General features: G+C 43.5%; 1 protein-coding gene and 1 long non-coding RNA gene across 3 annotated transcripts in view; one reads left to right on the forward strand and one right to left on the reverse strand.

Annotated features, from left to right (window-relative positions):
• LOC137321574 (uncharacterized) lies at positions 1 to 26,810 on the forward strand. Of its 2 annotated transcripts, XR_010962852.1 has the most exons (3): positions 1 to 169; positions 498 to 626; positions 24,287 to 26,810. It is a non-coding gene; the product is annotated as an uncharacterized lncRNA (long non-coding RNA). The 2 variants fall into 2 exon arrangements; XR_010962851.1 differs by lacking the exons at positions 1 to 169; positions 498 to 626 and adding an exon at positions 21,041 to 22,872.
• Positions 1 to 27,097, reverse strand: part of LOC137321575 (CUB and sushi domain-containing protein 1-like) — a 2,214,006-nt gene that overhangs the window by 450,766 nt on the left and 1,736,143 nt on the right. The gene's annotated exons all lie outside the window — the stretch shown is intronic.

Below are 27,097 nucleotides of genomic sequence, written 5' to 3' on the forward strand. Positions count from 1 at the left end.
GCGGGGTATACAATGGGAGGCCGAGCTGACCCTGCTGGTTTTCCACCCCCACCGATGTTGGAAGTGCCCCCACCCCCCCGACGGTGAAATATCATCGCAAAGATACATTTGAGGGGCCTGTTGGAAAGCTCACCGTTAAGCAAGGCTATCAATTTTCACAGAGCAGTGGGTATGTTGCAATAAGGTGTCTAAAACAATACACAGTCGGATAGATTTTAACTTTGGGTGCCGAATCGACAGTGATGGGCAGGGAAATCGGGCTGAATTGCTGTCCGCCCAATTAAATGGTGAGAGGCCCAAACCGTTTTGACGGTTACGGGTTTTCCAGCGCTTAGTGTTAAAGACTATTTAAGGCCGGATGCACTGTTTACTTCATTAACTCTTAGCGTGCTGCTGGCGAGTTCACTTGTCTGTGCATACTCCTGCTCTGTGACTTGTTGACAAGTTTACTTCTCCATTTAGAACCCTTCCTGCTTCGACGCAATTATATATTTCAGAGATTGACATGCTCACATCTGTGATACCACCAAGTCAAGCCTCAGTGTTTAGACTTCCAACCAAGTTTTTTGAAGTTGCTCCCATCTCGAGAATGAATGTTCGGAGACGGCTTCGTTCAGCAGAAACAAGTAAGTAAAAGGATTTGCAGGTTGTTTTTTGGCAACTGTACTGTTAGCATTCAACCCAGCATCACAGTGCATGAGTTGAAATTTATAAATCCCAGGGAGAATTATTTCCCTGGACCTGCCAGCAATCGAAGGATTAATACTCAAATAAGGCTTTAGGCGCTCTTTGCAAGTTGCAACTTACAAAAAGAAATTTGGTTGAAGTGCACTCCAATCCAGAAGCGCAGTAACTCAAGGAATTAGTTGGGAGCTTTTCATCAGGAGAACTCTTTGGGGTAAAAATTGGTTCTGGCACATTTTTTAGCACATAACAAACGACGCACCGTGAGCGCACGCCCGAACCGGGAGGCCCGAGGCCGGCCCGAAATTTGGCCGCGGGCCTCATGTACATTATTTGGGCGAGCTGCCGGCAGCTGCTGTGCCTCCACAGACAGCTCGTCCATTTTAAATAGATGAATGTCGAGCCGCTTGCCTTGCTGGCAGCTGAGGGGCCGATCGCAAGAACTGTGGAGACGGTGGGGCATATTCTCACTTCTCCTGGCACCGCTGCAATGTTTTTAGAAGATCCTTATTAAAAAAAAAATTACCTTTGGCGCCCAAAAAAATGGCTCGACCCAATATCGGCTCGGACAGGGCACAGGACGTTGGTTCCCGAAATTGGCCCTCGTTGGTCCCATTTTATGGCTGTAAAATGAACTCATGGAGGTCCAATTTCGACTTTTACTCTTTACTCTTTGAGAGCTAAGCATTCATCAGTATTTAAAAGATAAGCACAGGCCGTCTAGGCTAATTTGAGATGCAGATTACAGATGTATTCGAAATGCAGAACGTCCATTACAATGGAATTGGCACATTTTAAAAATGTTTTTTTTTGCGGTGATTTCCGACACCAAACCATTCTTAATTTCATGCCTCTCTCAAAGGTTTTATTTGGATTTTCTCAAGGGAAATTTTCCCAAGACTGATGAGCTTTACATTTTTTAAAACCTATGGGCGCTAAATTGGGCCGTGCAGCACCCGTTGTTTTGGCACTACACGGCCTCTCCGACGTCCAAGATGGTGTCTTGGATGCGCACGCATGTTTCCTGCGTGACGTGCGCCAGACGCCATCTTGGTACAGGAGTTAGCGCAGGCGCAGATAACGAACGATGGAATCATGTAAAGTAGGGAGAAAATGGTTTCAGTCATTGTGCAACGATGATATAAAGTGATAGACACCATTTTGGCACTTAACGCTCAACTCAACGCACAGTCTTAACCCTGACCGTCCGAACGTGTCTTAGAATGCATGGAGGACCCCCAACCAGCGCTATTTAAAGGGGCCTTGCAGGATTTACAGGTTAGTTGCTGGATTATTGCTTCTGGCTGCCAAGACATTTGTAACTGTTTTTAGAGGTCTCCTAGACTTCAATACTAGGATGTGGGGACATAGCCTAACAATGAGAGCCAGGACGTGCAGGAGTGAAGTTAGGAAATGCTTCTACACGCAAAGGGTGGGAGACGTTTGGAACACTCTTCTGCAGACGGCAGTTGATGCTAGCTCACTTGTGCATGTTAAATCTGAAATTGATAGATTTCTGTGAAGCAAGGGTATTAAGGGATATGGGGCTAAGGCGGGTATATGGAGTTAGGTCACAGGTCCACCATGATCTCATTGAATGGCGGAACAGGCTCAACGGGCTAAATGCCACTGCCACTTGCTGCTTCTTGATATGTGCCACCTTCTCCTGCAAGAAAGCGGGACGTGTGTCTGGGTGATGTGCCTGTCACGGTTGAATAGCTGCCAGTGTGTGTGGCCTGTGAGTTGTGGGTGGGCGGCTTGAAACAGTGGTAATGTGTAAGGGTGAGAGGAAGCATCTGATTGGAAGAGTTGAGTACTGATGGAAAGAGTTTATTGGTATGTGGGTGATGGGGGTGTAGTGCTTGGTGCAGTTGGTAGGAGACACCACTTGACAGTTGACCTCACTCACCTTCACCTCTCATGTCAAAGCATTGAACTTCTTCCTGCACTGCATCCATGTTCATGATGCTGTGTGCCTGCCATTGACTTCATCCCCCACTGCCTCCCACTGCCTTTTCAGAAGATGTCTGGAGGGCCTCTTGTCGCCCCCTACCTCCCTCCCCCCACCCCCCCGTGGATATAGGATGCCCCTCCTTCTGTCCACCTCTTGCACCAACGGTCTCTAGTGCATCAGCAGAGAACCTTGGTGCAAACACTCTCGCAGGCCTGGTACAAACTCAGATCGGCAGATCAGTGAGGTCTGGCGTGCAGATTGGAGGATGTGGGATTTAGCAGTGCGCAATATTCTAACATAACTCATCAGTGTGCAAACATAGGGACGGGACCTGCATCTCTGTTTTACGTGTGCGATGTCCGATGTCAGTTCAGACTCCGTGCAGACAGTAGACTGTCATTTTCAGGTACCAGCTACCTTTAAGAGATTTCGAAGAAACATTCTCCCTTTAAGAGATTGACCTCCCCCTGCTGGTGGAAAGTGCAAGACCTGGAAAGGAACGCTGATTGCAAGTGAGTACTCGGGTGGGTCAAAGCTTGTGTCCTGCCTGCCCAGGGGCCATTGGGCGTTTGGTAATAGCACTTCACGCTACCTAAGCCACAAAACGGCCCCAATCGAATTTTTTCCCCCCTAAATAGCTGCACACAAACCTGTACATCTAAGAAGAAGCAGCGTGTTAGATTTACAAATGTAAAATTCAGTCAAGTTTTGGCTTCTTTCCTTAAGGTTATAAAAACAATTAAGAGCAGTGACACTCGTTAAGAATCATCTGTTAGTTGATGAGACCATCCCATAGGTATTTTATGCTGTGATGGATATTTCAATTTGTTAATGTGCATGACTGTGATTTGTGTTCTAATTATCGGTCCAGTTTCTCGTTGCAGCATAAAATCACAGCAGAACATTGATTGCTACTATAAATGTGTCCAAAGATAGGAAAAATAATGGCCAGGAATTTCCTTGGAGCTGCTCCCGTTTGGCCCTTGTAACATTGCTGAAAGTGTGCCGTAAACCCAATTTACTAGCAAAGACGGGATTTCTGTCCCGCCTTCAAGGAAAGTCCTGGCCATGTAACTCTACTACTTTTGTTTAATGCAGAAATAGCTGAGATATGACAGCTTGTATGCAGATCGGCATTTCCTACCGAAGAGATCCATCCACAGAGGCTCATAATGACATACGTTGGCTTCTATTCCGCCCCCTTTCCAAAATAGTGCAGTTAAATCCAAAAAGAGATCTTCAATTTGTGTGACATACGTGCACTTGTGACATATACAGCCAAATCCCGCTTCCATTGTACTGGAGTATGTGATAAGATGCACAACAAGCCTCCATGTTGGTGATCTACCCAGTGGTGTTCTCCAGATAGGTGCAAGGTTGTAAAGGAGTGCCCGTCCTGTGCAATGTATTTAAGATGAGATGTCCCATGGGGTGGATGGCCTTACCCGCTCTGTGCATGGTTACTGGAAAAACCCAACAGGACTGTCTTGCTAATTAAATTTACTGTGTGCAACATGCTCAGTGAGCTTCTTTTGTTTGTCTGAGAGAGAGAGAGAAAGAGAATACAAACATCTCGGCAAGTGTGAGTGATAAAGTACTGGGGGGAGAAACATTTAATATTGGCAACCTTTGTGATCATGCACCCATTGGGATTCTTGTCGTTTTTTTTATTTTCAAAGATTTAAATCAAGTTGATATGGCATTCCCTGGATTCAGATATGTACCAATCAGGCACTGTAACATGCCAATAGAAGTTCACACTACATTTACAGTTCTGTTTTTATACATGTGGTGGGTAAGTGCTAAACCAGTGCCTCTCAAGGGACTGATTTCTGTGTTGTTTTCAAGAGTGCTTCATGTCACTGAATAAATATTACAGGAAGGCACCAGGGTAAGATTGTACCATGGTCTCATTTGTAAGCATAGGAACCCGAGGAACAGGAGTAGGCCATTTAGCCCCTCGAGTCTGTTCCGCCAGTCAATGAGTTCATGGCTGATCTGTGATCTAACTCCATATACCCACTTTAGCCCCATAGCCCTTAATACCTTTGGTTAACAAAAATCTATCAATCTCAGATTTAAAATTAATAATTGAGCTAGCATCGACTGCCATTTGCAGAAGAGAGTTCCAAACTTCTACCACCCTTTGTGTGTAGAAGTGTTTCCTAACTTCACTCCTGAAAGTCCTGGCTCTAATTTTTAGGCTATGTCCCCTAGTCCTGGACTCCCCAACCAGCGGAAATAGTTTCTCTCTATCTATCCTATCAGTCCCCCTTAATATCTTGAAAACTTCAATCAAGTCACCCCTTAATTTTCTAAATTCCAGGGAATAAAATCCTAGTTTGTGTAATCTCTCCTCGTAATTTAACCCTTGGAGTCCAGGTATCATTCTAGTAAATCTGTGCTGCACTCCCTTAAGGCCAATATATTCTTCCTAAGGTGAGGTGCCCAGAACTTAACACAGTACTCCAGGTGTGGTCTAACCAGGGCTTTGTATAGCTGTAGCATAACTTCTACCCCCTTGATTTCTCGTCCTCCAGATAAAAGGCCAGCATTCCATTCGTCTTTTTGATTATTTTCTGTACCTGTCCATGACATTTAAATGACCTATATACATGGAGCCCCAAGTCTAGTTGGACCTCCACTGTTTCAAGCTTTTCACCATTTAGAAAGTACTCTGATCTATCCTTTTTAGGTCCAAAGTGGATGACCTCATACTTGCCACGATTTTGCCCATTCACTTAATCTATTAATATTTCTCTGTAATTTTATGCTTCCATCTAAACTGCTTGCTTTGTGTCCCCCTATCTTTGTGTCATCGGCAAACTTGCATATGTGGCTCTCTATCCTATTATCTAAGTCCTTAATATCTACAGTAAATAGTTGAGGCCCCGACACAGATCCCCATGGGACACCATTAGTCATATCCTGCCAATTTGAGTACCTGCCCATTATCCCTACTCTCTGTCTCCTGCCGCTCAGCCAATTTCCTAACCAGGTCAATAATTCGCGCTCAATTCCATGGGCTTCAACTTTAGCTAACAGTCACTTACAGGGGACTTTATTGAATGCCTTCTGGAAATCCATATAAACAACATCCATAGACATTCCCCTGTCCACTCCTTTAGTCACCTCTTCAAAAAATTTGTTCAGAGGTAAGCTGTGAGGAGGGCACAAGGAGTCTGCAAAGGGATATAGACAGGTTAAGTGAGTGGGCAAGAGGCAGCAGATGGAGTATAATGTGAGGGAATGTGAGGTTATTTGCTTTGGTAGGAAGAATAGAAAAGCAGCATTTTTTTTAAATGGTGAGAAACCATTAAATGTTGGTGATCAGAGAGGTCTGGGTGTCCTTGTACATGAAACACAAAAAGTTAGCATGCAGATACAGCAAGCAATTAGGAAGGCAAATGGGATGTTGGCCTTTATTGCAAGGGGGTTGGAGTACAAGAGTAAGGAAGTCTTGCTACAATTGTACAAGGCTTTGCTGAGACCACATCTGGAGTACTGTGTACAGTTCTCGTTTCCTTATCTAAGGAAGGATAAACTTGCCTTGGAGATGGTGCAACAAAGGTTCACTTGATTAATTCCTGGGGTGAGAGGGCTGTCCTATGAGGAGAGATTGAGTAGAATGGGCCTATACTCTCTGGAGTTTAGAAGAATGAGAGGTAATCTCATTGAAACATATAAGATTCTGAGGGGGCTTGACAGAGTAGATGCTGAGAGGTTGTTTCCCCTGGCTGGAGAGTCTAGAACTAGGGGGCATAGTCTCAGAATAAGGGGTCAGCCATTTAAGACTGAGATGAGGAGGAATTTCTTCACTCAGAGGGTTGTGAATCTTTGGAATTCTCTACCCCAGAGGGCTGTGGATGCTGAGTCATTGGGTATATTCAAGGCTGAGATAGATAGATTCTTGGACTCGAGGGGAATCAAGGGATATGGGGATAGGGCGGGAAAGTGGAGTTGAGGCCAAAGGTCAGTCACGATCTGATTGAATTGCAGAGCAGGCTCGAGGGGCCGTCTGGCCTATTCATAGAATCATAGAATGGTTACAGCGCAGAAGGAGGCCATTCGGCCCATAGAGCCCATGCCGGCCCTTTGTAAGAGCAATCTAGGTGGTCCCATTCCCCCCGCTCTTTCCCCGTAGCTCTGCAAATTTTTTCCCTTCAGTAATTTATCCAATTCCTTAATTCCTGCTCCTATTTCTTGTGTTCTTATCTGGCTGTATTATACCCAGCGTGGCAGTTCTTGTTGCTGGCAGACAGATGCCTGAAATGGAAAGTGTTCCAATCCCCAGTATTGACATCTCTCAACTTGATGCACACAAAAGTGAGAAGTGGGGAGGCTAATGGTTCACAGAGAAATGAGGATGGGGACAGAGATTTTGTGGTAATGTGAATGATGGGGAAAGGGGCAGAAAGGGGAGGCTAATTAGAAAGGAGTGTGCATGTTATGTGCAGTGGAAAGAAGGAAGTTAGTATAGAAGGTGATGAAATGGGCTGAAAGTTCATGCACTGCTTCTTAACCAAGTTCACTTTAAACCACTGAACAAAAACTACAATATGTTAAATTGTAACGGTGTATTCTTTTGAGCTCTTGACATCAGTATGACGTGTTTTATAGCTGTAAATGGTTTTGCAATGACTTAACTAACGTGGTCTCTTTAAATATCAGGTTTTAAATGAAATTAAATGAACGAAGCAAGTTTGAAGCTAAAATCCCACCAAGTGGACGGTAATTCAGCCTGTCCTCCTCATGCACCCTGATAACCTCATTGCGCCCCCCCAGTTTGGGAAACTCTGTAATAGATTCCCAAATGAGGGGTCCAATCAGTTAAAACATTTCATAGAATCATAGAAGGTTACAGCACGGAAGAAGGCCATTCGGCCCCTCGAGTCTGCGCTGGCTCTATGCAAGAGCAATCCAGCTAGTCCCACTCCCCCGCCCTATGCCCGTAGCCCTGCACATTTTTTTGTTTCAAGTACTTATCCAGTTCCCTTTTGAAGGCCATAATTGACCACCACCCCCTCGGGCAGTGCATTCCACTCGCAGTGTAAAAAAGTTTTTCCTCATACCACCTTTGGTTCTTTTTCCAATCACCTTAAATCTATGCCCTCTGGTTCTTGACCTTTCCGCCAATGGGAACAGTTTCTCTCAATCCAATCTGTCTGGACCCTTCATGATTTTGAATACCTCAATCAAATCTCCTCTCAACCTTCTCTGTTCCAAGGTCAACAATCCCAGCCTCTCCAGTCTATCCAAGTAATTTAAGTCCCTCATCCCTGGAATCATTCCACAACTGGAGTATTGTGTCCAGTTCTGGGCACCGCACCTTAGGAAGGATGTGAAGGCCTTAGAGAGGGTGCAGAGGAGATTTACTAGATCCCTGTATTCATTCTTGTAAATCTCCTCTGTACCCTCTCTAAGGCCTTCACATCTTTCCTAAGGTGCGGTGCCCAGATCTGAACACAATACTCTAGTTGTGGCCGAACCAGTGTTTTCTAAAGGTTCATCGTAAATTCCTTGCTTTTGTACTCTATGCCTCGATTTATAAAGCCCAGGATGCCGTATGCTTTTTTAACCACTTTCTCAACCTGCCCTGCCATCTTCAACGATTTGTGCACATATACCCCCAGATCTCTCTGTTCCTCCACCCCTTTTAGAATTGTGCCCTCTAGTTTATATTGCCTCTCCTCATATTTCCTGCTGAAATGCATCACCTCGCATTTTTCCGGGTTAAACTTCATCTGCTACGTGACCGCCCATGTCACCGGAGTGTCTATGTCCTCTTGAAGTCTATCACTATCCTCCTCACTGTTCACTACCTTTCCAAGTTTTGTGTCATCTGCAAATTTGGAAATTGTGCCCTGTACTCCCAAGTCCAAGTCATTAATATATATCAAGAAAAGCAGTGGTCCTAGCATCAACCCCTGGGGAACACAACTGCACACCTCCCTCCAGTCTGAAAAACAACCGCTCACCACTACTCTCTGTTTTCTGTCATTTAGCCAATTCTGTATCCATGTTGCTACTTTATCAAACGCTTTTTGAAAATCCATATACACCACATCAACTGCATTGCCCTCGTCTCCCCTCTCTGCTACCGCATCAAAAAACTCTATCAAGTTGATTAAACATGATTTGCCTTCAACAAATCCGTGCTGGCTTTCCCTAATCAATCCAACCTCATCCAAGTGACTGTTAATTCTGAACCGGATTATCGTTTCCAAAAGTTTCCCCACCACCGACGTTAAACTGACTGGCCTATAGTTGCTGGGTTTGTCTTTACACCCTTTTTTGAACAAGAGTGTAACATTTGCAATTCTCCAGTCCTCTGGCACCATCCTCGTATCTAAAGATGTCTGGAAGATTATGGCCAGTACCTCCGCAATTTCCAACCTTACTTCCCTCAGCATCCGAGGGTTCATCCCATCAGGACCAGGTGACTTATCTACTTTAAGTACAGCTAGCCTTTCTAGTACCTCTTCTTTCTCAAATTTTAGCCCATCCAGTATCTTAACTATATCTTCCTTTACCGAGACTCTGGCAGCATCTTCTTCCTTGGTAAAGACTGGTCGGTGCAAAGTACTCATTTAATACCTCAGCCATGCCCACTCTCCATGAGCAGATCTCCTTTATGGTCCCCGATTGGCCCCACCCCTCCTCTTACTACCCGTTTACCATTAACATCTCTGCAGAAGACTTTTGGATTTCCTTTTATGTTGGTCGCCAGTCTATTCTCATACTCTCTCTTTGCCCCTCTTATTTCCTTTTTCACTTCCCCTCTGAACTTTCCATATTCTGCCTGGTTCTCACTTGTGTTATCAATCTGACAACTGTCATATGCCCTTTTTCTCCACTTCATCTTATTCTCTATCTCCTTTGTTTGGAATAAGTCAGTTGACAAGTCTTTCTCCTTTCTCAATGTGTCCCACGGAAATGATCTGATAATTACGTCACTGCTTTTTCCTCAGAAGCACAGGTTTTGAAGCAGTTTTATTCTCAGAAACATCTGATAAAAAGGGAGTAGAAAGGTTTGCCTATTTCATTTTCTTTCCTCCTAACTGCATCGTCTGTGGTGTGTTTAATTCTTATTAACGCTGATTGACCTGTCCACTTCGTAACTTCAATTATCCTAATGTCGACTGGGATAGTAATAGTGTAAAGGGCAAAGAGGGGGGGGGGAATTTCTGAAATGTGTTCAGGGGAACTTTCTTGATCGGTATGTTTCTGGCCCAATGAGGAAGGAGGCATTGCTGGAACTGGTTCTGGGGAATGAGGTGGATCAAGTGGAGCAAGTGTCAGTGTGGGGAACATTTAGGGAACAGTGATGATAGTATCATAAGGTTTAGATTAGTTATGGAAAAGGACAAGGAACAATCTAGAATAAAAATACTTAATTGGAGGAGGACCAATTTTAGTGGGTTGAGAGCGGATCTGGCCCAGGTAAATTGGAATCAAAGACTGGCAGGCAAAACTATAATTGGCGACCTTTAAAGAGGAGATGGTTTGGTTACAGTCTAAGCACATTCCCATGAGGGAGAAAGGTAGGGCAACTAAAGACAGAGCTCCCTGGATGACGAAAGAGATAGAGAGTAAGATGAAGCAGAAAAAGGGGGTGTATGACAGATGTCAGGTTGATAATACAAGTGAGAACCAGGATAAATATAGAAAGCACAGAGGAGAAGTGAGAAAGGAAATAAGAGGGATAAAGAGAGACTATGAGAATAGACTGGCGGCCAACAGAGAAGGGAATCCAAAAGTCTTCTATAGGCATATAAATAGTAAACGGGTAGTAAGAGGAAGGGTGGGGCCGATTTGGGACCAAAAAGGAGATCTACACATGGAGGCAGAGGGCAAGGCTGAGGTACTAAATGAGTACTTTGCATCTGTCTTTACCAAAGAAGAAGATGCTGCTAAAGTCACAGTAAAAGAGGAGGTAGTTGAGATAATGGATGGGCTAAAAATTGATAAAGAGGAGATACTAGAAAGGCTGGCTGTACTTAAAGTGGATAAGTCAACTGGTCTGGATGGGATGCATTGTAGATTGCTGAGGCAAGTAAGGGTGGAAATTGCAGAGTTACTGGCTATAATCTTCCAATCATCCTTAGATGGTGCCAAAGGACGAGAGAATTGTAAATGTTACATCCTTGTCCAAAAAAGGGTGTAAGGATAAACCCGGCAACTACAGGCCAGTCAGTTTAATCTTGGTGGTGGGGAAGCTTTTAGAAATGATAATCCGGGACAGAATTAATAGTCACTTGGACAAGTGTGGATTAATAAAGGAAAGCCAGCACGGATTTGTTAAAGGCAAATCGCGTTTAACTAACTTGATTTTTTTTTGATAAAGTAACTGAGAGGGTTGGTGAGGGTAATGCGGTTGATGTTGTATATATGGACTTTCAAAAGGCATTTGATAAAGTGCCACATTACAGGCTTGTCAGCAAAACTGAAGCCTAAGGAATAAAAGGGGCAGTGGCAACATGGATACGATACTGGCTATGTGACAGGAAACAGACAGTAGTGGTGAACGGTTGTTTTTCGGACTGAAGGAAGGTGTACAGTGGTGTTCCCCAGGGGTCGGTACTGGGACCACTGCTTTTTTTGATATATATTAATGACTTGGATATGGGTGTACAGGGCACAATTTCAAAATTTGCAGTTGAAACAATTACTTGGAAGGGTAGTGAACAGTGAGGAGGATAGTGATAGACTTCAAGAGGCTGGTGGAATGGGCGGACACGTGGCAGATGAAATTTAACACAGAAAAATGTGAGGTGATACATTTCGGTTGGAAGAACAAGGCGAGGCAATATAAATTAGAGGGCACAATTCTAAAAGGGGCACAGGAACAGAGAGATCTGGGGGTATATGTGCACAAATCGTTGAAGGCAAGGCAGGTTGAGAAAGCGGTTAAAAAAGGTGGAATGGACGAACACTCCATAGAATCATAGAAAATTTACGGCACAGAAGGAGGCCATTGGACCCATTGTCTCTGCGCTGGCTGAGAAACGAGCCACCCAGCCCAATCCCACTTTCCCGCATTTGGTCCGTAGCCCTGCAGGTCACGGTTCTTCAGGCGACATCCAGGTATTTTTTTAATGAATTGAGGGTTTCTGCCTCTACCACCCTCTCAGGCAGTGAGTTCCAGACCCCCACCACCCTCTGGGTGAAAACATTTTTCCTAATTTCCGCTCTAATCCTTCTACCAATCACTTTAAATCTATGCCCCCTGGTTATTGACCCCTCCACTAAGGGAAATAGGTCCTCCCTATCCACTCTATCTGGGCCCCTCATAATTTTGTACACCTCAATCAAATCACCCCTCAGCCTCCTCTGTTCCAAGGAAAACAACCCCAGCCTATCCAATCTTTCTTCATAGCTAAAATTCTCCAGTTCTGGCAACATCCTCGTAAATCTCCTCTGTACCCTCGCTAGTGCAATTACATCCTTCCTGTAATGTGGTGACCAGAACTGTGCACAGTACTCAAGCGGACAGCACGGTGTGAGGACAACACAGTGTGCTGAGAGTTCGGTAAGTGTGGGAGTTTGGTGAAGTGGGGGAAGGAGGTGCTGCTTTGCCTTGCTTTTCCTGCAGAGCGGTAGTGGACCTGAGAGTAGAAGACTGAGATTGTGGAATAAAAGCAGCAGCAGACCTACACCAAGAGACCACTACTGTGCGACATCACAGGGACTTAACTCCTGGACCTAAGATAAATAAGAAGCAAAAAGTAATCCAAGTGGGACGTCACCAAGGAAGAAGTAAGTGATTGGCTGGTGAGTATTTTCCTGCTGAATTTGTCTAAGGTTAGAGTTTGTGGATTCTCTGGTCTCTGTTGTGTAGTGGGGGACTGCTGTTCAGCAAGGGCCCTTGAGTATACCTTTTTAATTGAATTGAAATTGGTGGGATTCATTTAATTTGAATTAATTAGTTAAAGGGTAAGTCATGTCAGGACAGTCCAGCCCCGTGTTATGCTCTTCCTGCTCCATGTGGGAAATCAGGGACCCTTCCGGTGTCCCTGACGACCATGTGTGCGGGAAATGTATCCAGCTGCAGCTACTGACAAACCGCATTGCGGCACTGGAGCTGCGGATGGATTCATTATGGAGCATTCGCGATGCTGAGAACGTTGTGGATAGCACGTTTAGTGAGATGGTCACACCGCAGGTAAAGGTTGTACAGGCAGGAAGTAATTGGGTGACCACCAGGCAGAGTAAGAAGAGCAGGCAGGCAGTGCAGGGGTCCCCTGTGGCCGTCCCCCTCTCAAACAAATATACCGCTTTGGATATTGTTGAGGGGGATGACTTATCAGGGGAAGGCAGCAGCAGCCAACTTCCTGGCACCAGGGGTAGCTCTGCTGCACAGGCTGGGAGGAAAAAGAGTGGAAGAGCTATAATGGTAGGGGATTCTATCGTAAGGGGAACAGACAGGCGTTTCTGTGGCCGTAAACGTGACTCCAGGATGGTTTGTTGCCTCCCTGGTGCCAGGGTCATGGATGTCACTGAGCGGCTACAGGGCATTCTCAAGGGGGAGGGTGAGCAGGCAGAGGTCGTGGTCCACATTGGGACCAACGACATAGGTAGGAAGGGAGATGAGGTCCTGCATCAAGAATTTAGGGAGCTAGGTAGCAGATTAAAGAGCAGGACCTCAAAGGTTGTAATCTCTGGATTACTCCCAGTGCCACGGGCTAGTGAGTATAGAAATAGGAGGATAGAACAGATGAATGCGTGGCTAAAGAGTTGGTGCAGGAGGGAGGGTTTCAGTTTCCTGGATCACTGGGCCTGCTTCTGGGGAAGGTGGGACTTGTACAAGTCGGACGGGTTGCACCTGAACCAGAGCGGGACAAATATCCTTGCGGGGAGGTTTGCTAGCACTGTTGGGGGGGGTTTAAACTAACTTGGCAGGGGGATGGGATACAGAGTGGAGCTACAATAGGGGGTGATGTGCAGCCAAATATAGAGAAAAAAACAAGTCAGCTTGGAAGACAGGGCAAATATGTAAGGGCAAGGCTGGATGGCATCTATTTTAATGCAAGGAGTCTTGCGAATAAGGTGGATGAACTGAAGGTGTTGATAAACACATGGGAGTATGATATTGTTGCTGTCACAGAGACATGGTTGAGGGAGGGGCAAGACTGGCAGCTCAATATTCCGGGGTACAGAATCTTCAGGCGAGACAGAGGGGGAGGTATAAGAGGAGGGGGGGTCGCAATATTAATTAAAGAATCAATTACTGCCATAAGGAGGGATGATATATTAGCAGGTTCCTCTAATGAGGCCATATGGGTGGAGCTTAAAAACAAAAAGGGGGCAAGCACTTTGATGGGAGTGTACTATAGGCCCCCAAACAGTCAGGGGGAGATCGAGGAACAGATATGTAGGCAAATCTCAGAAAATTGTGCAAATAATAGGGTAATAATCGTGGGGGATTTCAACTTCCCCAATATTAACTGGGATACTCAGAGTGTAAAAGGCTTAGAGGGTACAAAATTCTTAACGTGCATCCAGGAGAGCTTTTTGAGCCAGCATGTAGAAAGTCCTACAAGAGAGGGGGCGGTACTGGACCTAATTCTAGGGAATGTGGCCGGCCAAGTGGAAGAAGTGCTAGTAGGTGAGCACTTTGGTGACAGTGACCATAATTCGGTGAGATTTAAGGTGGTCATGGAAAAGGACAGGGAGGGGCCGGAAATAAAGGTTCTAAATTGGGGGAAGGCCGATTTTAATAGGATAAGGCAGGATCTGGCCAAAATGGACTGGGATCAGCTGCTTGTAGGAAAATCCGCATCGGAGCAATGGGAGTCTTTCAGAAGGGAGATTGAGACCATACAATGGCAACATGTTCCCGTAAAGGTCAAGGGTGGTTCCAAGAACTCCAGGGAACCTTGGATGTCAGGGGATATACGAGAATGGATTAGGAAAAAAAGGAGGGCTTTTGGCAGATACAAAAGGCTAAAGACGGAGGAAGCCCTAGAGGAGTACAAAAACTGCAGGGGGATACTTAAAAAAGAAATTAGGAGATCAAGGAGGGGCCATGAAATAACACTGGCGAGCAAAATAAAGGAAAATCCTAAGATGTTTTATAAGTATATTAAGGGTAAGAGGATGACTAGGGAAAAAATAGGGCCCATTAGGGACAAAAATGGCAATCTGTGTGTGGAGCCGGCAGATGTAGGAGGGGTTCTAAATGAATTTTTTGCATCTGTTTTCACTATGGAGAAGGACGATGTAGACATAGAAATACGGCAGGGGGACTGTGATATACTCGAACATATTAACATCGAGCGGGAGGAGGTATTGGCGGTTTTATCAGGCCTAAAAATGGATAAATCCCCAGGCCCGGACGAAATGTATCCCAGGCTACTGTGTGAGGCAAAGGAGGAGATTGCGGGGGCTCTGACACATATATTCAGAACCTCTCTGGCCACAGGGGATGTGCCAGAGGACTGGAGAACCGCTAATGTAATACCATTATTCAAGAAGGGGAGTAGGGAAAAACCGGGGAACTACAGGCCAGTGAGCCTAACATCAGTGGTAGGAAAATTATTGGAAAAAATTCTGAAGGACAAAATTAGTCTCCACTTGGAGAAGCAAGGATTAATCAGGGATAGTCAACATGGCTTTGTCAAGGGAAGATCATGTCTGACTAATTTGATTGAATTTTTTGAGGGGGTGACTAGGCGTGTGGATGAGGGTACCGCAGTGGATGTGGTATACATGGATTTCAGTAAGGCCTTCGATAAAGTCCCCCACAGGAGACTGGTCAAGAAGGTACGAGCCCATGGAATCCAGGGTGCCTTGGCACTTTGGATACAAAACTGGCTTAGTGGCAGAAGGCAGAGGGTGATGGTCGAAGGTTGTTTTTGTGACTGGAAGCCTGTGGCCAGTGGGGTACCACAGGGATCGGTGCTGGGTCCCTTGCTGTTTGTGGTCTACATTAATGACTTGGATATGAATGTAAAAGGTATGATCAGTAAGTTCGCTGATGATACAAAGATTGATAGGGTGGTAAATAGTGAGGAGGATAGCCTCAGTCTGCAGGACGATATAGATGGGTTGGTCAGATGGGCGGAACAGTGGAAATGGAATTTAACCTGGAAAAGTGCGAGGTGATGCACTTTGGAGGGACTAACAAGGCAAGGGAATACACAATGAATGGGAGGACCCTAGGCAAGACAGAGGGTCAGAGGGATCTTGGTGTGCAAGTTCACAGATCCCTGAAGGCGGCGGAACAGGTAGATAAGGTGGTAAAGAAGGCATATGGGATACTTGCCTTTATTCGCCGAGGCATAGAATATAAGAGCAAGGAGGTTATGATGGAGCTGTATAAAACACTGGTTAGGCCACAGCTGGAGTATTGTGTGCAGTTCTGGTCGCCACACTACAGGAAGGATGTGATCGCTTTGGAGAGGGTGCAGAGGAGATTCACCAGGATGTTACCAGGGCTGGAGCGCTTCAGCTATGAAGAGAGACTGGGAAGATTGGGTTTGTTTTCCTTGGAGCAGAGGAGGCTGAGGGGGGACATGATTGAGGTGTACAAAATTATGAGGGGCACAGATAGGATGGATACTAAGGAGCTTTTTCCCTTCGTTGAGGGTTCTATAACAAGGGGATATAGATTCAAGGTAAAAGGCGGGAGGTTTAGAGGGGATTTGAGAAAGAACTTTTTCACCCAGAGGGTGGTTGGAGTCTGGAACTCACTGCCTGAAAGGGTTGTGGAGGCAGGAACCCTCACAACATTCAAGAAGCATTTGGATGAGCACTTGAAATGCCATAGCATACAAGGCTACGGACCAAATGCTGGAATATGGGATTAGAGTAGACAGGGCTGATGGCCGGCGCGGACACGATGGGCCGAAGGGCCTCTATCCGTGCTGTATGACTCTATGACTCTATGACTCTATGACTTGGCAGATGAAATTTAACGCAGAAAAGTGTAAAGTGATACATTTTGTCAGGAAGAATGAGGAGAGGCAATATAAACTAAATGGTACAATTCTAAAGGGGGTGCAGGAACAGAGAGGCCTGGGAGTATATGTGCACAAGGTGAAGGTGGCAGGACGGGTTGAGACAGCTTTAAAAAAGCATATGGGATCCTGGGCTTTATAAATAGAGGCATAGAGTACAAAAGCATGGAAGTTATGTTGAACCTTTATAAAACACTGGTTCAGCCACAACTGGAGTATTGTGTCCAATTCTGGGCACCACACTTTAGGAAGGATGTAAAGGCCGTAGAGATGGTGCAGAAAAGGTTTACTAGAATGGTTCCAGGAATGAGGAACTTCAGTTATGTGGACAGACTGGAGAAGCTGGGGAGTTCTCCTTGGAGCAGCGGAAGGTTGAGAGGAGATTTAATAGAAGTGTCCAAAATCATGAAGGATGTAGAAAAAGTAAATAAAGAGAATCTGTTTCCATTGGCAGAGGGTCGAGAACGCGAGGACACAGACTTAAGGCGGCGGTCAAAAGAACCAAAGGCGACATGAGGGAATACTTTTTTATGCAGCAAGTAGTTATGATCTGGAATTCTGCCTCAAAGAGTGGTGGATGCATATTCAATTGTGGCTTTCAAAAAGGAATTGGATAAACACTGGAAGGGGAAAAAATAGGCAAGGCTATGGGGGAATGGGACCAAGTGGATTGCTCTTATGAAAAGCCAGCACAGGCTCGATGGGCTGAATGGCCTCCCTCTGTGCTGTAACCACTCTGTGATTTTATGATTCTACGAACTTAACCTCTTCAGAAAGTGGACAAAACAGTCTGGCGAACAAGTTAATCCCATTACGAAATTTAGTTTGGCACTTAGTCAATTTAATGAGGTTGTTGTTTTGGACGGCATCAAGGGAAGCAAAACTTACGTATGAACGGAATGAAACTGTAGAAAATACTGGGGTAGATTTTCGACTTCATTGCCTGAGTGATAATTTTTTTTTATTTCTCCTTACTGAGATCTGATCTGTATTTTCTATATCTTTCAATGTCTTTTTTAAAAACGGCACAAAAATTTATTACATGAAAAAGAGGAAAGCTTCCACAATTGCATTTTCTTAAATGTGCTGTGCTTAATGTATACAACTAATGGCTTGATGGCTTCAAACTTTAATTTTCATGACATCAATAAGATAAAGAGGGGCTTAAACAAAGAAGATGGCATATGTTCTGTGCTTTCATTGTGCCCCAAATGTTTACGCTGAATTCCGCTTGGTTTACACCAGTTTTTACGTTCTGGTGTATGCGGAGGAGATTCTCAGGAAATTTCAGCGCAAGTCACCATCGACGAGATCAGCGAAGAAATTGGCGTTAAGTTCGGCATGAGTCAGGTCAAGGACATTCTGGCCCGACATATCAGAAAAAAAGAAAGAAGCCTCTCCTGCTTGGGGTTGGCAATATAACGCATGCAGAGAATTGAACCATTTCTCAGCCAAGTGTCGAAGGCTGAGACATCAGGACAATGGCAAACTGTGACTACACGCTGCAGATAAAGCTAAGTGTGACCGAGATAAAAGTTACATTCTCTTAATTGGAATTTTTGGATCTGTGTAAAAATCAATATGCTAACAAACTGCATGCCGACATGCTCATAATTAACACACAAATTAGATTTTAGCAAGACTTTAGCACTCCATTTCTACCTGAGAATGAATACCTGAGACTGTTCGATGATCCAGGTGACAGAGTGCTTCAGGGTTCTAACATTTCATCGTATCAGAGTAAGGTACAGCACAGAAGGAGTCCGTTCGGCCCATTGTGCCTGTGACGGCTCTTTGAAAGAGCGATCCAATTAGTCCCACTCCCCTGCTCTTTCCCCATAGCCCTGTAAATTATTCCCTTCAAGTATTTATCCAATTCCCTTTTGAAAGTCATTATCTGCTTCCACCGTCCTTTCAGGCAGTACATTCCAGATCATAAAAAATATTTCCTCATTTCGGCTCTGGCTCTTTTGCCAAATCTGTGTCCTTTGGTTACCGACCCTTCTGCCACTGGAAACAGTTTCTCCTTATTGACTCTATCAAAACTGTTAATGATTTTTAACACCTCTATCTTAATAAGAACATAAGAACATAAGAAATAGGAGCAGGAGTAGGCCAATTGGCCCCTCGAGCCTGCTTCGCCATTCAATAAGATCATGGCTGATCTGATCCTAACCTCAAATCTAAATTCATGTCCAATTTCCTGCCCGCTCCCCGTAACCCCTAATTCCCTTTACTTCTAGGAAACTGTCTATTTCTGTTTTAAAATTATTTAATGATGTAGCTTCCACAGCTTCCTGGGGCAGCAAATTCCACAGACCTACTATCCTCTGAGTGAAGAAGTTTCTCCTCATCTCAGTTTTGAAAGAGCAGCCCCTTATTCTAAGATTATGCCCCCTCGTTCTAGTTTCACCCATCCTTGGGAGCATCCTTACTGCATCCACCCGATCAAGCCCCTTCACAATCTTATATGTTTCAATAAGATCGCCTCTCATTCTTCTGAACTCCAATGAGTAGAGTCCCAATCTACTCAACCTCTCCTCATATGTCCGCCCCCTCATCCCTGGGATTCACCGAGTGAACCTTCTTTGTACTGCCTCGAGAGCAAGTATGTCTTTTCTTCAGTATGGAGACCAAAACTGTATGCAGTATTCCAGGTGCGGTCTCACCAATACCTTATATAACGGCAGCAATACCTCCCTATTTTTATATTCTATCCCCCTCGCAATAAAAGCCAACATTCCGTTGGCCTTCTTGATCACCTGCTGCACCTGCATACTAACCTTTTGATTTTCTTGCACTAGGACCCCCAGATCCCTTTGTACTGCAGTACTTTCCAGTTTCTCGCCATTAAGATAATAACTTGCTCTCTGATTTTTCCTGCCAAAGTGCATAACCTCACATTTTCCAATATTGTATTGCATCTGCCAAATCTCCGCCCACTCACCCAGCCTGTCTATATCCCCTTGTAGGTTTTTTATGTCCTCCTCACTCTCCACTTTCCCTCCCATCTTTGTATCATCTGCAAACTTTGATATGTTACACTCGGTCCCCTCCTCCAAATCGTTAATATAGATTGTAAAGAGTTGGGGACCCAGCAATGACCCCTGCGGAACACCACTGGCTACTGGTTGCCAGTCCGAGAATGAACCATTTATCCCAACTCTCTGCTTCCTGTTAGATAACCAATCCTCCACCCATGCAGGAATATTACCCCCAATCCAGTGATTCTTTATCTTGAGCAATAATCTTTTATGTGGCACCTTGTCGAATGCCTTCTGGAAGTCTAAATACACTACGTCCACTGGTTCCCCTTTATCCACCTTGTACGTTATGTCCTCAAAGAACTCAAGCAAATTTGTCAGACATGACTTCCCCTTCGTAAAGCCATGCTGACTTTGTCCTATTAAATTATGTTTATCCAAATGTTCCACTACTGTCTCCTTAATAATAGACTCCAAAATTTTACCCACCACAGATGTTAGGCTAACTGGTCTATAATTTCCAGCCTTCTGCCTACTACCCTTTTTAAATAAGGGTGTTACATTAGCAGCTTTCTAATCTGCCGGGACCTTTGCCGAGTCCAGAGAATTTTGGAAAATTATTACCAAAGCATCCACAATCCCGACTGCCACTTCCCTCAAGACCCTAGGATGTAAGCCATCAGGTCCAGGGGATTTATCCGCCTTGAGTCCCATGAATTGACTGAGTACCAATTCCTTAGTGATTTTAATCGTATTTAGCTCCTCCCCCCCGAGAGACCCCTGTTTGTCCAGTGTTGGGATATTCTTAGTGTCCTCTACCGTAAAGACTGAAACGAAATATTTGTTCAGCATTTTTGCCATCTCCATGTTTCCCACCATTAATTTCCCGGTCTCATCCTCTAAGGGACCTACGTTTGCCTTAGCCACCCTTTTTCTTTTTATATAACTGTAGAAACTCTTGCTATCTGTTTTTATATTTTTTGCTAATTTATTTTCATAATCTATCTTCCCTTTCTTAATCAATCCTTTCGTTACTTTTTGCTGTCTTTTGAAGACTTCCCAATCTTCTATCCTCCCACTAAGTTTGGCTACCTCATATGTCCTTGTTTTTAGTCGGATACTATCCTTAATTTCTTTAGGATGGCTGTCATTTCTTTTACACCCTTTTTTCCTCAGTGGAATTTTTTTTTTGAAAGTTGTAAAATAACTCCTTAAATGAACACCACTGCTCATGTACCGTCTTACCCTTTAATCTATTTTCCCAGTCCACTTTAATCAATTCCGCTCTCATACCATCATAGTCTCCTTTATTCAAGCTCAGTACGCTTGTTTGAGAACCAACCTTCTCACCCTCTAATTGGATATGGAATGTAACCATGTTATGGTCACTCATTCCAAGGGGATCCTTAACAAGGACATTATTAATTAATCCTGGCTCATTACACAGGACCAGGTCCAAGGTTGCTTGCCCCCTTGTAGGATCAGTTACATACTGCTCAAGAAATCCATCCCTAATACACTCAATAAACTCTTCCTCAAGGCTGCCCTGCCCAATTTGATCTCGTGTTCAACAAAACAAAAATTAAACAATTTGGGAAAAGAAGAATCAGTGGACGGGAAAGGATCGTGGAGGGGGTTAAAAATTTTAAATCGCTTAACGCGACCCCAACTCGCCGCATATGCACCTGCCGCCATTTTTACGGTGGTCGGTTACGAGCCGTGTCTGTGACCCGCTCTCGAGAGACGGGTCGCCTCGTTATAATATTTAAATCAGACTCCCACACAGCAGCCCCTGAAGCAAACCTTCTGCCGCAATCTCAGAATGAGTAACTATCCTCCTCAGTTTTCTCCAAAGTTATCAGAGGTAAAGAAATAAGTTGGCTTGATATGGGACTGTCACTGTGATAAATATTTCAGAAAGGTCAGAAAGATCATTTCTTAATCATCAGCATTAAAATACTTCAACATCAATAAATATATCCTTCTACAGTGTGATACACTCTCTGAAAAGACTGGAACAGTTGAAAGTACCTTCTAACTTCCTTTCTCTTTTGAAGAAAAACTGTAAATGACTCTAGCACCTGGACCAGGTCAACATTCACATGGTACTCATAAAATGACAGCCTGTGCCTTCTACCTGCAAATTTCTAACAGGAAAAGAGAGAAATGATGCTCAGATTGAAAAAAAACTCTTGCCATTGTTTTTGGTATGTAAACAGTAAGTCCTAAGGCAAAAACAAGCAAATGAAGCCATTTGGAAAAAGTTTAATTAATGCATCGAAAAGGCTCCAGAGAAGAAGAGTGCCACATTTTCAAAAATAGGAGTTTTATATTGTCTGTGAAAGAGGTTTCTTGCTGATACACTAACCAGACGTTTTCCACATCATATGACCAGAAAAGTTGACAAGGACGCCATGTCAATTGATGCACATTCAGAAGCAGAAAAATATATAAAAACACAATTTTCTGCAATATTTACCCCTCTCTGAGAATGGAATGACCAACACGCAGCAAGCTACTGGAGTACTTGAAGATCGCAAATGATTGAGAATGACAATCAATGAAGAATGGTCTGACACAAGAGAGGTGCCACCCAGACTGGTGTATATTTCAACGTGAGGCAGTCAGGATACGGGATGGTCTGATATTCAAGGGAGAATGAATAGTTACACCATTCTGTATGAGAGAAGAAATGATCTATCCAGCCATGTTGGAATCCAGGGTTGTCTCTGGAGAACTGCAGAAGTGATTTACCAACCTCTACTGAACAAGGACATACTGACAAACATACCTAGGTGTGATTTATGCCAACTGTTTCAAGCCAAACAGTAAAAGGAACTGCTTATTAACCACCAAATATTAGAAAGGCACATGGAGGGTGTGATGTATTTGAAACAGATGGAAGGAACTATCTCACATGCTCTGTTGATTATGCTGACAGACTGTCTGGTAAAGTCAATGCTACAGTGAAAGCTCATTTTGCACACTGCAGTATTCCAAATTAGGATATAATGGACAATAGACCATCGGTTAACTCAAGAAAGTTCCAACAGTTTGTATGACAATAGGAGTTCACTCTTATCACCAGCTTACCGAGGATATCCACAATCAAATGGTGAGGTAGAGAACACTTAAAATTGCAAAGGCACTTCTAGAAAAAGCAGGAGTCCAAGGCACATCCTTAAGTCACTCTTGTGGACTTTTTCAATGCACCAAACCCTGCCCAAAGACTGTTTGGCAGAAGAACCAAGAAATTCCTCCCTACAGCAAGGCAATTTTTGAAGTTGAGGTTAGTAAATGATGCAAAAATGAAATTCTACCTGCAGCAGTTCTACAATAAAGGTACCAAAGAGCTTGATAAGTTTAGAGAAGGTGAAGTTGTAAAATTTCAGCCAACTGGAAAAGGGAAATGGATGTGAGTCCAAGTGTCAGAAAGTGGCTACCAGATTCTTTAATGTAAGGACTGAAGATGCAAAGGTGTTCAGGAGGAATTGAAGACACCTGCGGAAAACAATCATTATTGTCAGAAATTTCCTTGAGTTCAACTGCTATAACCTCAACAAAAGATAGGTAGAAATCTCAGATATGTCATGTAAAAAGAATGGAAGAACCACCGAGAAAATTCCCAATGCATGTGTGGATAAATAAGAATCCATTTACACACCATAGTAGGGCTGATTTTAACTTTCGGCGACAGCAGAAAATGGACGGTAGAGGATCGGACACCTATTATACACCTGTCCAATTTTCCTTTCCACTGAAATCAATGGAGAGGAAAAGCGAGCGGGTGTGTAACGGGCGGGTGTGTAACGGGCGGGTGTGTAACGGGCGGGTGTGTAACGGCCTGGTGTGTAACGGGCGGCCAATCCATTACTGCCTATTTTCCGCCGGTTAAAACCAGCCTGATTGTGACAAGTAGGGCTAGCCAGCAACAGTGCGTGAGAGGAAAAGACAGAGGCCGGTAAGCAACAATATAGTGAGCCAGCAACAAAAACAGTGAAGCAGCACCACGACTGGAACTAACTCTACAAATACCAAGCCTGCTACCCTAACAACAAGGAGTAGTTTAGTAGTACGAAAACCATGCATCATTGATTTTATTTATCAGTGACTTTATGGAAACTGTTAATACTGGAACTGTTGGACTTCATAGTTGATACAGATTTTATCTTTACTGAAATGTTCCTTTTCTTTTGAGAAGATGCATCAATATTGGTGTAACTTTATAACCATAATCAAGAATGTGAAAATTCCCTAACTGTTCATTTTGACCTGTAGCTGCTTGTATGATTGACAAATGCATGCGGTCTAGCTGAAATGGCGAAGAATAACACCACATGTTTTGAAGCTCTGAAATCATGTAAATAACTGAACTTAATAACAGGTGCTACAATAGTCTCACAAGCTTTGGCTTTGCACCGACGACAGTACAACTGTGACAATTTCTGAAGGAAACTGTAAAAATTTCCACTGGACTTGTATATTACACTTTACTTTTAGCTTTCTATGGTTTACAATGTGTCAACTGCCCCATTGCATAAGGTTAAAATTATAGCCATCGTTTGAGTGCCTGTGAATGCACAGTGTGCTGAGCTCCATTTGTCCAACCAGAGCATGTGAAGCCTGCTGTGTAATTCAGCCCTGCTGCATGAATCAGCCCTGCTCTAAATGTAATGGTGCTCACAAATCTTTCCACTTTGCAGAGGGGGAAGCCAGCTGGGAGGACTAGTCCAGCCTTGCTGAAGCCACCGGCAGTCAATCATGGGGCAACACTGATTTCAGCCATACAGAATTGAGCAGCGGCCTTGGGAAGCATCCCCTCCCTCGCCAAGAGATGATGCATGACAGTGAGGAGCAGCTGGCAAGAGAACCTGAGAAAGAAAAGCTAGGAAATTGAAATAAATACATCTACACCAATTGAATGGAAGTGATTCAAGACAGATCTGCTGCTTCCTTATAAATCTCATTTCACTTTGCACAATCTGGACTTGCCATTCAAAATATTGTATGATTCTCCCAGCTAGTACAACTCACCACACCTTTTGTAATGTTGATTATTAAGTGACACTCACAAATAAACTCTATTTTCATCCTTATAATTTAAGACATAATCTGAGACCCTCAACAAGATTACTAGTTTCCAGTTATTCCTCTGTATCTGCTATCCTGTAAACACGTACAGGTGTATGGCGTTTGACTAAAACGTTTTTACCCTGTAAACAGCAATTACACCAGAAGGAAAGATAAAGCCATCCAGTGAATGTCAATCACCCTGCACTAACATTGCGACTGCAACACTGCTGCACTGGAATGGCCCAGAAATCTGTAAAATTCCACACAAAGCATATAGAGGGTGAATTTCTCAAAGGGTTCACCCGCTCATCCACAGTAACTTTGGCAGAAGAGCCACAGACGCTTCAGATAAACAGCATGAACGCTGTTTATGCCGTTTTTCCTCGGTTTCTGTAGCTCGTCGAACAAATTTGTGATGAATGAGTGGGAGAACCCTGTAGAAATTCACCCCCTTCGAGGCCAACCTGCACTTACAGACACCAGATAAAAAGTGGCCACATATCTAGAACTATCAAATATTGTCATTGCAATTTAGGCTCTCTACCAACTCTCTTCATTCAGTTTCCACTAGCAGATGTGCAATATGATTAAAAACGTTCACCCCTACGTGTACTGTGAATGGAAGTAGTGAATCGCAAGATTAACAATTAGCCTTTTACTGAGCTATCTCTCTCAGTCGGCTGCATGGGTTGCCCACCATGCAATTGACACCTCTATGATAATTGAAAACACCATATTGTCAGGCCATATTGTTCAGGGTAAAACTACAAGTTTAATTGAAGATTAGGATTTTATAGAAGCAAAATGATATAGCCAGATACTGACAGTATGAATACATATAAAAACAGAAAAAGATTGAATCAGTTTACAAGAGTTAGTAAATATATTTTACACAGTCAATTAAGACATTTAATTTAATATTTGCTGATATGATATTGGTACATGGGTTGGGTAATATCCATTATTTCCTGCATAGAGTTCACCTTTAGACACAACTGAAACTAAACAGTGGAATACAGGAATAGTTGCCACACGTATTCATCCAACAATAGACCTGTGGTTAAAACAATGCCAATCAAACCAGATCAAAGGACACGTGAAAGCTGCCACTTACACTTGGCCCATGCCTCACAAATCAAATCAATGTCTTGACAAGGTATAACCTGATTAGTCCGAGGGCAAAATCTCCACATCCTTTGTAATGTGCAAATCAAAGACCCTTCCTGCATCTTTCAGAAACCACAGCACCATCTTTGTGGCCAGCAGAGCAAAACTATTTCCATGTTAACAGATTACATTTTTAACACTTGTTAATTCAAAAACAACCACATTATTGTTTGTATATATATCTACAATCATAATGAAAAACACATATACAGACATGTTAGAATTTGAAACATGATAGAGCTCTGCTTCCGTCACATGTATGCCTGGCCAAGAGCTAATACAATTTGATTATTCCCTGTACAATGGTAACCTCTGTATTCTATATTACAACCACTTGATAAGGTCAATTAAGGATTTTCTTTGGTAATCCCACTTGTACAGAATGACTGAAAGTGTGAAGAATGGCATGCAAAAGAATGATGTAAATGTTGGTAATTTTTTTCACATTTTCACTCATTAAGAGCACCTTGCTATGCCCAAAGTTGACCAAAGCTTCAGAATCTGTTCCAGCTGAACCATTCCCCAAGATTTATGACGGTACTGTAAGATTTGAAGATTAATGTGGTGTCAAAATGACATTAACATGATTCTTTCAATTAAACATGAATTTTAGTAAAATTGTGAAATGACCACCAGTCATAGTATATATGGGACTGGCAGTCAAGCAATCTGACTGTATATCAAGGCCACTTGTAAATTATAGCCAATCTGTTTGGTCCCCTAGTTAGATAATAATAGAGGTTTGACTATTATATAGCATTTCAGATACTACAAAGTGATCCAACGGTTGTAATCTAATCTGGGGATTAAAATGATATTCATAAAGCAGAGTAGCTTTGCTCTTGTGATGAACCCCTTTATTGGGTTAAAGTCTTATAATTATAGCCAGGTACCATCATTTCATAAGCAATATTCCACAATTTGAAGATGAATTGTTAACCTCAATAGCACAGCAAAGCTGAATAATAAAAGTTAATTGAATTGTTACCTCACCCTTTCTCAGATTTATCCACTTCAGTAATCCATAACCTCTGGAAGATTGTGTCAACAAATCACAATCATCTTCATACTTAAATTCCAACTGATTCTAATTAAGTAGATCAACTCATCTGAACTGATCTTTACTGCCCCTAACTGTAATTATGAGCAGGGTCACCATGAATTCAAAACCAAAGTCATCGTGTGGGTGAGATAGTTAGTGCTGCACATATGCTGCAACTGGCTTACTGGGGGAACTGGGCTCCTATCCATCTAGTTCCACTGGGGAAAAAGAG

This window comes from Heptranchias perlo, chromosome 5 (genome assembly GCF_035084215.1).
Source record: "Heptranchias perlo isolate sHepPer1 chromosome 5, sHepPer1.hap1, whole genome shotgun sequence".
In the NCBI taxonomy this organism is placed as follows: domain Eukaryota; kingdom Metazoa; phylum Chordata; class Chondrichthyes; order Hexanchiformes; family Hexanchidae; genus Heptranchias; species Heptranchias perlo.